Source organism: Bubalus kerabau, chromosome X (genome assembly GCF_029407905.1).
Source record: "Bubalus kerabau isolate K-KA32 ecotype Philippines breed swamp buffalo chromosome X, PCC_UOA_SB_1v2, whole genome shotgun sequence".
Lineage (NCBI taxonomy): Eukaryota > Metazoa > Chordata > Mammalia > Artiodactyla > Bovidae > Bubalus > Bubalus kerabau.
This window is the reverse complement of record NC_073647.1, coordinates 22,518,572-22,528,972: the sequence shown is the minus strand read 5'-3', so window position 1 is coordinate 22,528,972 and position 10,401 is coordinate 22,518,572.

Sequence of the window (10,401 nt, the reverse complement as noted above, 5' to 3'; positions counted from 1 at the left end):
TTCACATTGATTTACACATTTTGTTTGGGTATGTCTGTGAGGAACTCAAAATTTTTGTCTCTGTGTTCAATTGTTTGCAACTCTATGGACTGTAGCCTGCCAGACTTGTCTATCCATGGGATTCTCCAGGCAAGAATACTGGAGTGGGTAGCCATTTCCTTCTCCAGGGGATTTTCCCAACCCGGGGATCAAACCCAGGTCTCCTGTGTCTCCTGCATTGGCAGGCAGATTCTTTACTGCTTGAGCTATCGGGGAAGCCCTGTATCCTAAAGGTGTCTCCTGTTTCTGTGAGTTAAATAAGCAAAAATGAGAAGTGAAATATGTGAGCCAAAATGTCTTAAGTTTTTAAATTTACCAAGGGAGTTAATTTGTTATTAAAAATTTTGAATAGGTAACAGTTACGTGCTTCAAAAATAAAAAACTAAAAAGGTATACAGTGAAAACTCTGCTCACCATCCCTGCCCACCCCATTGCCTATCCACTCAGCCCTGTACAAGTGACCACTTTTACTAGTTTAAATATACTTTGTTTCTCCAAATACAGATTCTTATTTTAGTGCTTTATATATAAATGGTAACATGCGCTATATGGGTTGGCCAAAAAGGTCGTTCAGGTTTTCCATAAGCTATTACAGAAAAACCCAAATAAACTTTTTTGGCCAACCCAATACTATTCTGCACCCAGCTATTTTCCCACTTAACACTATATCCCAGAAGAACTTTCTATATCAGTAAAGAGTATCCTCATTCTTATTAATTTTTATTAACTTAAAAGTGAGGTTGACCATCTTTTCATAGAGCTATTTATTTACCTTTTTGGTTCGCCATCCCCTGCTTTCTGGTGAGTGGGTGTTTTTTTTCCTTATTGGCTTATAGGAGCCCTTTGTGATGTGAGTTGCAAATATTTCCTTTCAGTTTATCATTTTTCTTTGACTTTACTTATGGTGTCTTTACCATGCAAAACTTATTCTGGGGTAGTTGCATTTATGAATCTGTTATGACTTCTGGATTTTGAATCATAGAAAACACTACCCCACACCAAGGTAACAAATCATAGATACACATGCATACAAGCACCAGTTAGCATATATAAAGAAGAGTCCATTTACAATAGCAAAAATTTTTAAAACTCTAGGTTTTAGAGGGGTGGAAGGGAGGTTCAAGAGGGAAGGGGCATATGTATACCTGTGGCTGATTCACGTTGATGTATGGCAGAAACCAACACAATATTGTATAGTAATTATGCTTCAATTAAGAAAAAAAGTATATCAGGAAAAAAAAAAACAACCTAGGTTTAAACTTCAAGTCCCAAAACCTTTATAAGGAAAATAAAACAATCCAGGGAAACACAAAACTAGACCTGAACAAATGGAAATTGTAGTATTAACATCATAAACATTTCCTATCTTTCTAACTTGTATAAATTTAACATGATCCCAAAAAGAATACCACAAAGTGTTGGTGTTTTTTTTTCCACCTAGATGCGTTGATTCTAGAGTTCATATAAAGAAATGCTCATAACTAGGAAATCTTGAAGAGTAAAGGGAGAAATGTTTCCAGAAATTAAAGCTTTTATATAACTCCAATAATTGCAATAATGTGCCATTGGTCCTTGAACAGACCAAAGGAAAATAACTGAAAGTACAGAAATACACCCAAATATACCCAGGAATTTAGGTAGAGGTGTCACCTCCAAACAGTGGAGAAAAAAATATACTGGCCAATAAATGGCATGAAAACTGGATAGCCATCTAGAAAAAAAAATGAAATTGGATTGATGCATTCCAACAGGATGAACTCCAAATGAATAAAAAATTTAAATGTAAAAAGATGAAACCATCAAGGTGCTAGGCAACAGTATGGAGAATTAATTTCTTTATAATCTTGGAAGGGGTTAATTCTTTATTATTTTTTAAATTTTTTGTTTTATATTGGAGTATAGCCAATTAATAATGTGATAGTTTTAGGTGGACAGCAGAGGGACTCATACATATACACATATCCATTCTCCCCCAGACTCAGAATGGGTTAATTCTTGATGATTCAGTAACAATATTTCATATCAAAGACTAAATTGGTAATCTGTGTCACCCCTTGACAGTAGTTATTTATCCTCCCATCTTCAGTGTGTAATTTCCCAGTTTTGTACAAACATCCCCCCCGCCAACTAGTTTTCAATGTTAGATCCCCAGAATCATAAAAATACTTGGATTTTTCTCTTTTAGAGATGACTTGATTGAACTCACTTAAGTTCTCCCTTTTAATTCAAGTCTGCTGCATTTTGACAGGCTGTAATTAACAAAACTGGGTGACTGGCAAGTGATCACACATTGTGTGTCTGCACTGTCTGGATTTACAGTCCATATCTGAGTGTGTGGTGGCATGGGAGGAAGGGTAGAAAAGAAAATGCGCCTCAAACACCCTTTGATCCAATTGGTGCTGAAATGCATGGCGTACTCGACAAATGCTGCCGGAGCTGAAGAGGCCTGAACTGACCTTAAATGATGGGCTTGCTTGATACACGAAGAGGGCTTGGGTTCACAAGCAAAGGTAAGGATGAGTGTGCCAGGAGGTGGGGGGAGTTGTTTTGAAACAATTTCTGTGGAGATATTTGAGATTGTGATGTGTGTGTGATTGCTTCCTGTCTATTATGAAGAAAACTTTTTTCTCTGCTGTGATTAAAGAGGCTGATCACAGACTAGAGAGGAAAGACCCAAGCTTGCCAAGGGGCCACTGGCATTACAAATTTTAATCAGGAACAAAGTAAAGAAGTTGTCATCGTGAAAATGAGTATGATTCATCGTGAAGGCAGTTAGCAAACAGGAAATGCACAGCAAGAAGCACGGCAATAGTTGTAATTATCTGTCACTGTAGGTGTTTTGCCACCTTGAAATGGTTAGGCCTTAACAATTCTGCCACCTGAATTCACTTCAGAAGGAGTTACACAAAGTCAGCATGAAAAGCTTCAGGTTTCAAGAAGGGATTCTGGAAATGAGCATCTCCTTGATATTTTCATTCAGGGAACAGTTAAGTTAAAAAGACTGCATAACAGCTGCCAAGGAGACACATACAGGGTTTTGACAAGAACATGGAAACAACTCTGAGGTTTCAAGTTTTGCTATTATGAAGGATATAGAAAATTTCAAGTAGCACCTAAAACCCTGACATTTGAGAGAACAGGCCTAAAATATGGCAACCCACTCCAGTGTTCTTGCCTGGAGAATCCCAGGGACGGGGGAGCCTGGTGGGCTGCCATCTATGGGTCGCACAGAGTCGGACACGACTGAAGCGACTTAGCAGCAGCAGCAGTAAAGGAAATTGGAGTTGAGGGTAGGCTTGAGACCATTCGCATGAATTCTCCAGGCAAGAATACTGGAGTGGGTTGCCATTTCCTTCTCCAGGGGATCTTCATGACCTAGGGATAGAATCGGCGTCACTTACATCTCCTGCATTGGCAGGTGGGTTCTTTACTACTAGCGCCACCTGGGAACTCGTAGCTATACTTGCATGCATGCAGAAGATTCAAATGGAGGGAAACTCACCGTATTGTCCCAGCACCAGAATGTCAAGTTAGTGATTATTTCATTAGGAAAATATTTGCTACACCTATAATCTTGAAGTGATAAACAACATACCAGAGCAGAACATTACTCTCCAGGATTAAATACCAAACAAAATAACAAAGAGCTGACCCAGCTTCGGGCCATTGGGATGATACCTTGTCCAGTTACCACATCAAAGACTCTTTAAGTAAGCCATAGGCAGAAAAAAGAAGATTCAATTAGGACACTGGTTTGGAGAGGCTTCATGTGACCATGAGGACAAAGAAATGCAAATGGACTAAACTCAAGCTGGCTGGTTCCTTTATTTTGTTCATTTAGTTCCTAATTTTCCCCTGTCACCTGGTTATCAAAACATGTCTAAAAATCTAAAGTGGTACCTGCCCTGAGCTAAGTCAGCTCAGTACCTAATAAAAATTGGGCCCAGGTCAAGGAAGATGATGATGGGGAATGTCCAGCTCACTAAATGTATCTTACAATTAGCTGGGAGGTTGCTTCTTGAATCACCGACTTAATGAACACACAAGCTGGGCAGGTGGGGAAAAGCCCTGATTCAATAAAGTGAAAAGAGTAAATAAAGTTATTTCCTGAGGATATAGTCAGATTTGGGGGCTTCCTAGGTGATTTAGTGGTGAAGAACCTGCCTGTAAATGCAGGAAACGCAGGAGGCTCGGGAGACGCGGGTTTGATCCCTGGGTTGGGAAGATCCCCTGGAGGAGGAAATGGCAACCCACTCCACTACTCTTGCCTGGAAAATCCCATGGACAGACAGCCTGGTGGGCTACAGTTCATAGGGTTGCAAAGAGTAGGACACAACTTAGCGACTGACCATGCATGCATCAGTCAGTTCAGTTCAGTTCAGTCTCTCAGTCGTGTCCGACTCTTTGCAACCCCATGGGCTGCAGCATGCCAGGCCTCCCTGTCCATCACAAACTACCAGAGTTTACTCGAACTCATGTTCATTGAGTCGGTGATGCCATGCATACATAGACAGATTTTAGTCCAAGGTAGAGAAAAACAATTCAAAACCCATTTTGACAAAATAAAGTGTAAACTGTGATAATATTAAGGGGGAAAAAAGTGTTAAACCCTGAGATGGATGGGTAAATTACTTTTGCAAAATCCTAAGTCATAGCAGGCCAGGTTAGGAATGAGTTTATTTGGGGGAATTGAAACAAAAGCTCCCTCTCTCCCCTAGTGAAGGTGATTTTTTAGCTAATGACTGTACTTCTACACCTGTATCTTCTACTGTGCACAGGCTGTTAGAAAACAGGTGTTCTTGTTTGTGGAGTTTTCTTAATAGACTTTACTATTTAGAGAAATTTTGGGTTCACAGCAAAATGGAATAAAAAGTACGGACTTCTTGGATATCCCTGTCCTAACCCCCAACACATGCATAGCCTCCCCCACCATCCACATCCCACAAAGATGCATTTGTTATAATGGATCAATCTACACTGATAAATCATTATCAAATAAAGTCCATAGTTTACAATAGGATTCACTCTTGTTGTCCATTCTATGGGCTTGGACAAATTCATGCCATGTACCCACCATTATAATATCATATATATTTAGTATCATATAGAATGATGTCACTACCCTAAAAATCTCTTTTAATTTAAAAAGTCTTATTATTGAAAATATTAAACATGTTCAGAAGCAGAGATAATAGTATAATGAACATCTCCCATTTACCCATTATCTGCTTTCAGAAATTACCAACCATGGCCAATCCCAATGAGGCACTTTTGCAAAGGCTATGAGAATGGAGCTATAAGCAGACTGGTATTATCTTTGGGGGAAAATAGTTTCTTCTCAGTGATTTTTAAGCAAGTGATTGAATTATTTTGGAGTGACCATGTATTAAGCATTAACTGTGCTAAGGTACTTTGCAAATGTTATCTAGACCCTTGCTACTCCAAGTGTGGTCCATGAACCAGCCTTGTGGGCATCTCCTGAGGCTTATTGGCAATGAAGATTCTCTGGCCCCACCTCAGACCTTCTGAATCAGGGTCAGGAGTTTAGTAAGATCCCCCAGGTGATCTGTAGGTAACCAAAAAGTTTAGACACACTGACTCCTTGGTCCAGGGTAGACATTTACCATAGCATCCTAAGAATCCTGCAACAACTCCTCAAGGCAGATGCTATCATGCCCAATTTACAGACAAGATAGCTAAAGCTCAGAGATATTATTCGGCCTTTTAAAGACCTCCACAGCTAAACTTAGATCTGTTTGGCTTCAGAGTTTATAATTTTACTGCTCAGAGCATACTGTCTCCCAGCTAGGGGGCTCACTTTGGGGTCAACTCAGTGAAAAAGGAAAAGGAGGTGATAGTATGTGTTTACACAACAGGAACAACCATTCACCTTGGCAGATGACAGTGACAACAACAACAGAAAACCAAACTGTTTGCTATCAATCAAACAATCACTTGCTCCCCTGAAAGACTTTTTCACTTTTAGACCATGTATCATATAGACAGGTAACGGAGAAGGCAATGGCACCCCACTCCAGTACTCTTGCCTGGAAAATCCCATGGATGGAGGAGCCTGGTGGGCTGCAGTCCATGGGGTCGCTAGGAGTTGGACATGACTGAGCGACTTCACTTTCACTTTTCACTTTCATGCATTGGAGAAGGAAATGGCAACCCACCCCAGTGTTCTTGCCTGGAGAATCCCAGGGACGGGGAAGCCTGGTGGGCTGCCGTCTATGGGGTCGCACAGAGTCGGAGATGACTGAAGCGACTTAGCAGCAGCAGCAGAAACCTGATGAAGTTCTCAGTTCAAAGCCCCAGGGATCTAGTCCAGGGCAATCTGTCCTCACAAAGTAAGACTAGGTGAAGAGGCATGCAAACTGGCCTGGTGAGAGGGGGGCTGCAGGGATTTTGACTGACATTCTACTTGACACCCAACTGACCAGGATGCATCCTGCTGTTGTGAAACAGTGTTTCTACTGAAAAATAGTAAATCTACTGGCTCAACAAAGCTCATTGTCTATGTGCATGAAATCAAATTCCTAATGTGTCTTCTCTGTCTTATAAACACCTATTTGAATCACTTTATCCCACATTATTTTTTTAAAAAATCCCACATTCCAATAGATTTCATCACATTTTATGACCAACCTTGCCCTCATGCTAAAAAATATATTGAATACTAAGAATTGAGTCAAAATAGGCCCCCCAAAGCCATGTAAGGTAAAATAGATGACTTATAAAAGTTATTTTAAGAATGTTTTTCTAAACATTCTTAAAGAAGATTGTAAATCATATTTTTTATACTGTATTTGAAGAGTTTTAATTTTTTTTCTGTTTTAAATGGTTTATTGAATATGAGTTACCAAAATTAACTGTATCAGTTATTATACTTGGATATCATATAAAAGTTCTGTTGCTCTTAGTTTTAGAATGACTTCTATTTTAAACAACATTATTAAAATAGATTAAATGTTATTGCTGATATAAGGAAGTAAATCACATAAACCCACCTAGTCTCATTGCTTGTCTGTTTAGCATGTTTCAAGGCTCTTGAAACTCACACTCAGCTCACAAAATCTACTTTAGCAGGATCTGTATGCCTAATATATATGAGCTGATTATCTAACAGTCTTACAACTTCTTGAATAATAATTTTTAAAAGCACATATTTATTTAACAGTTTATTATCAGCCATTTAAAATCACAATGTGTATTTCCTTTGTTTTTTTTAATTTAAATTTATTTATTTTAATTGGAGGCTAATTACCTTACAATATTGTATTGGTTTTGCCATATAACAACATGAATTTGCCACGGGTGTACACATGTTCCCAATCCTGAACCCCCCTCCCACCTCGCTCCCTGTACCATCCCTCTGGGTCATCCCAGTGCACCAGCCCCAAGCATCCTGTATCCTGCATCGAACCTGGACTGGCGATTCATTTCTTATATGATATTATACATGTTTCAATGCCATTCTCCCAAATCATCCCACCCTCGCCCTCTCCCACAGAGTCCAAAAGACTGTTCTATACATCTGTGTCTCTTTTGCTGTCTTGCATATAGGGTTATTGTTACCATCTTTCTAAATTCCATATATATGCGTTAGTATACTGTATTGGTATTTTTCTTTCTAGCTTACTTCACTCTGTATAATAGGCTCCAGTTTCCTCCACCTCATTAGAACTGATTTAAATGTATCCTTTTTAATGGCTGAGTAATATTCCACTGTGTATATATACCACAGCTTTCTTATCCATTCATCTGCTGATGGACATCTAGGTTGCTTCCATGTCCTGGCTATTATAAACAGTGCTGCGATGAACATTGGGGTACATGTGTCTCTTTCAATTCTGGTTTCCTCGGTGAGTATGCCCAGCAGTGGGATTGCTGGGTCGTATGGCAGTTCTATTTCCAGTTTTTTAAGGAATCTCCACACTGTTCTCCATAGTGGCTGTACTAGTTTGCATTCCCACCAACAGTGTAAGAGGGTTCCCTTTTCTCCACATCCTCTCCAGCATTTATTGCTTGTAGACTTTTGGATCGCAGCCATTCTGACTGGCGTGAAATGGTACCTCATTGTGGTTTTGATTTGCATTTCTCTGATAATGAGTGATGTTGAGCATCTTTTCATGTGATTGTTAGCCATCTGTATGTCTTCTTTGGAGAAATGTCTATTTAGTTCTTTGGCCCATTTTTTGATTGGGTCGTTTATTTTTCTGGAATTGAGATGCTTTTTAAAAGATCTATTTATTTCTTTTCTTTTCTGGCTCTGATAGGTTGTTGTTGCTGCACATGGGCTCTCTCTACTTGTGGCAAGCAGGGGCTACTCTTCATTGCAGTGTGTGGGCTTCTCATTGTGGTGGCTTCTCTTGTTGTGGAGCATGGGCTCTAGGGTGCCGGGGTTTCAATAGTTACAGTGGGCTTAGTAGTTTTGACTCATGGGATCAATTGCCCTGTGCATGTGGGATCTTCCCAGATTAGGGGTTGAACTGGTGTCCCTTGCATTGCAAGGCAGATTCTTAACCACTGGACCACCAGGGAAGCCCTATATTTGAAGATCTTGATCACTATATTTTCCCTTCTGAAAATTTTACAAAGATGTTTCTAAGATCTGTTTATCTAAATGACCACCTTTGTAAGGTTAGGGGGGCAGTTATTTATCCCACTTTTGTGGATGAGGAAACTGAGGCTCTGGCAGTTGAAGATAATTGCCTTCCACAAGAAGGCCTCCCAGGGAGGAAGTGAAGTCCCTCAGTCGTGTCTGACTCTTTGTGACCAGATGGACTGTAGCCTACCAGGTTCCTCTGTCCATGGAGTTATCCAGGCAAGAATAATGGAGTGGGTTGCCATTTCCTTCTCCAGGGGATCTTCCTGACCCAGGGATTGAACCCAGGTCTCCTGCATTGTAGGCAGACACTTTACCATCTGAGCCACCAGGGAGGAAGGGGCACTGCCAAAGTCAGCATCCTGACCATGACCTAGCCTTGTCTTCTCTTCTCTTAACACAGGTTGAAGAAAAAGAGTAGCCACAAAATTACCCACCAAAGAAACTAAGGCAGCAGAGAACATGCCAGGATTATTAAGTTAGTTGGAAATATCTTTTCACTTTGGAAAATACAAGTTACCCCCATGGGTTATTTGATGAGGGGAAAACACCAAGACATGAGTATTGAAGGTCTTTGGGTTGTAAGTTATGATGTGGACCCAGAGGAATGGCACTTGAGGTAGAGCACATAGCTAGCTGCATTCTCTCCTTTCCTTTCTCAGTTTGTACTCTCCCCACCCAAGGGGAAGTCAGGAATGTTGTGGGAGGCAGGGGCCCTTATTAAGAAAGTAGGGAACGGGCCACTGTTGTTCCAACTTCAAGAAGAGGGCATTCACTAGACTGTGGTGTCTCCTGGGCCAAAGTCAGATGCTCTCCCACCCCTGCCTCTGGGGCGGCTGTGGAGGGAACCATTAGTTTGAAGTCATTTATTCCAAAGGGCACATCCTAATGGGGCTGAGTCTAGACCTATACACATGCTGCTGTCCAGTTAAGGAGAGCACAGTGCTCTCTATAAGAAATAAGTTAAACTTGTGAAAAGATTTCAAAACTGTCCAGGGGAGAGGAGGTGGGGGATCCAAATTAATCCTAACTGTGGAACCCCCGTGGCTTCACTTCTGCCAGCCCCTTCCAGTTTTACCATTACTTTGAGTCATTATTTTCTAATGTTCGTAAAACAGGCTATATGCTGCTGCTGCTGCTGCTAAGTCGCTTCAGTCGTGTCCGACTCTGTGCGACCCCAAAGATGGCAGCCCACCAGGCTCCCCCATCCCTGGGATTCTCCAGGCAAGAACACTGGAGTGGGTTGCCATTTCCTTCTCCAATGCATGAAAGTGAAAAGTGAAGGTGAAGTCGTTCAGTTGTGTCCGACTCTTAGCAACCCCATGGACTGCAGCCTACCAGGCTCCTCTGTGCATGGGATTTTCCAGGCGAGAGTACTGGAGTGGGGTGCCATTGCCTTCATGGTGCCCTGTAAAACTCTGTTCCCCACAAGGGAATCCTGGGGAGTTGGGCTACAGTAAGATTATCTCACAGAATGACACTTATCAGCCCAAGAAATAAATTCCACACATGAACCACATACATTTGAAAGGCCCCAATTGCTGGGAGCCAGGCTAACCTATAGTTAAAGGATTTCTGGAATTTTCTGTGAGCCTTTCAGGCTTCCAATGTTTCATTCCTCTCAGTGTCTGATGGGAAAATCAGCAGGTGAGAGGGCATTTTGTAAATTTAACCTAAAGGTAAGAGTTTTGCTAACTACTGAACAAATTTATGGAAAGAAACAATATCCTTGCTCTAACTATTTATATGAAATA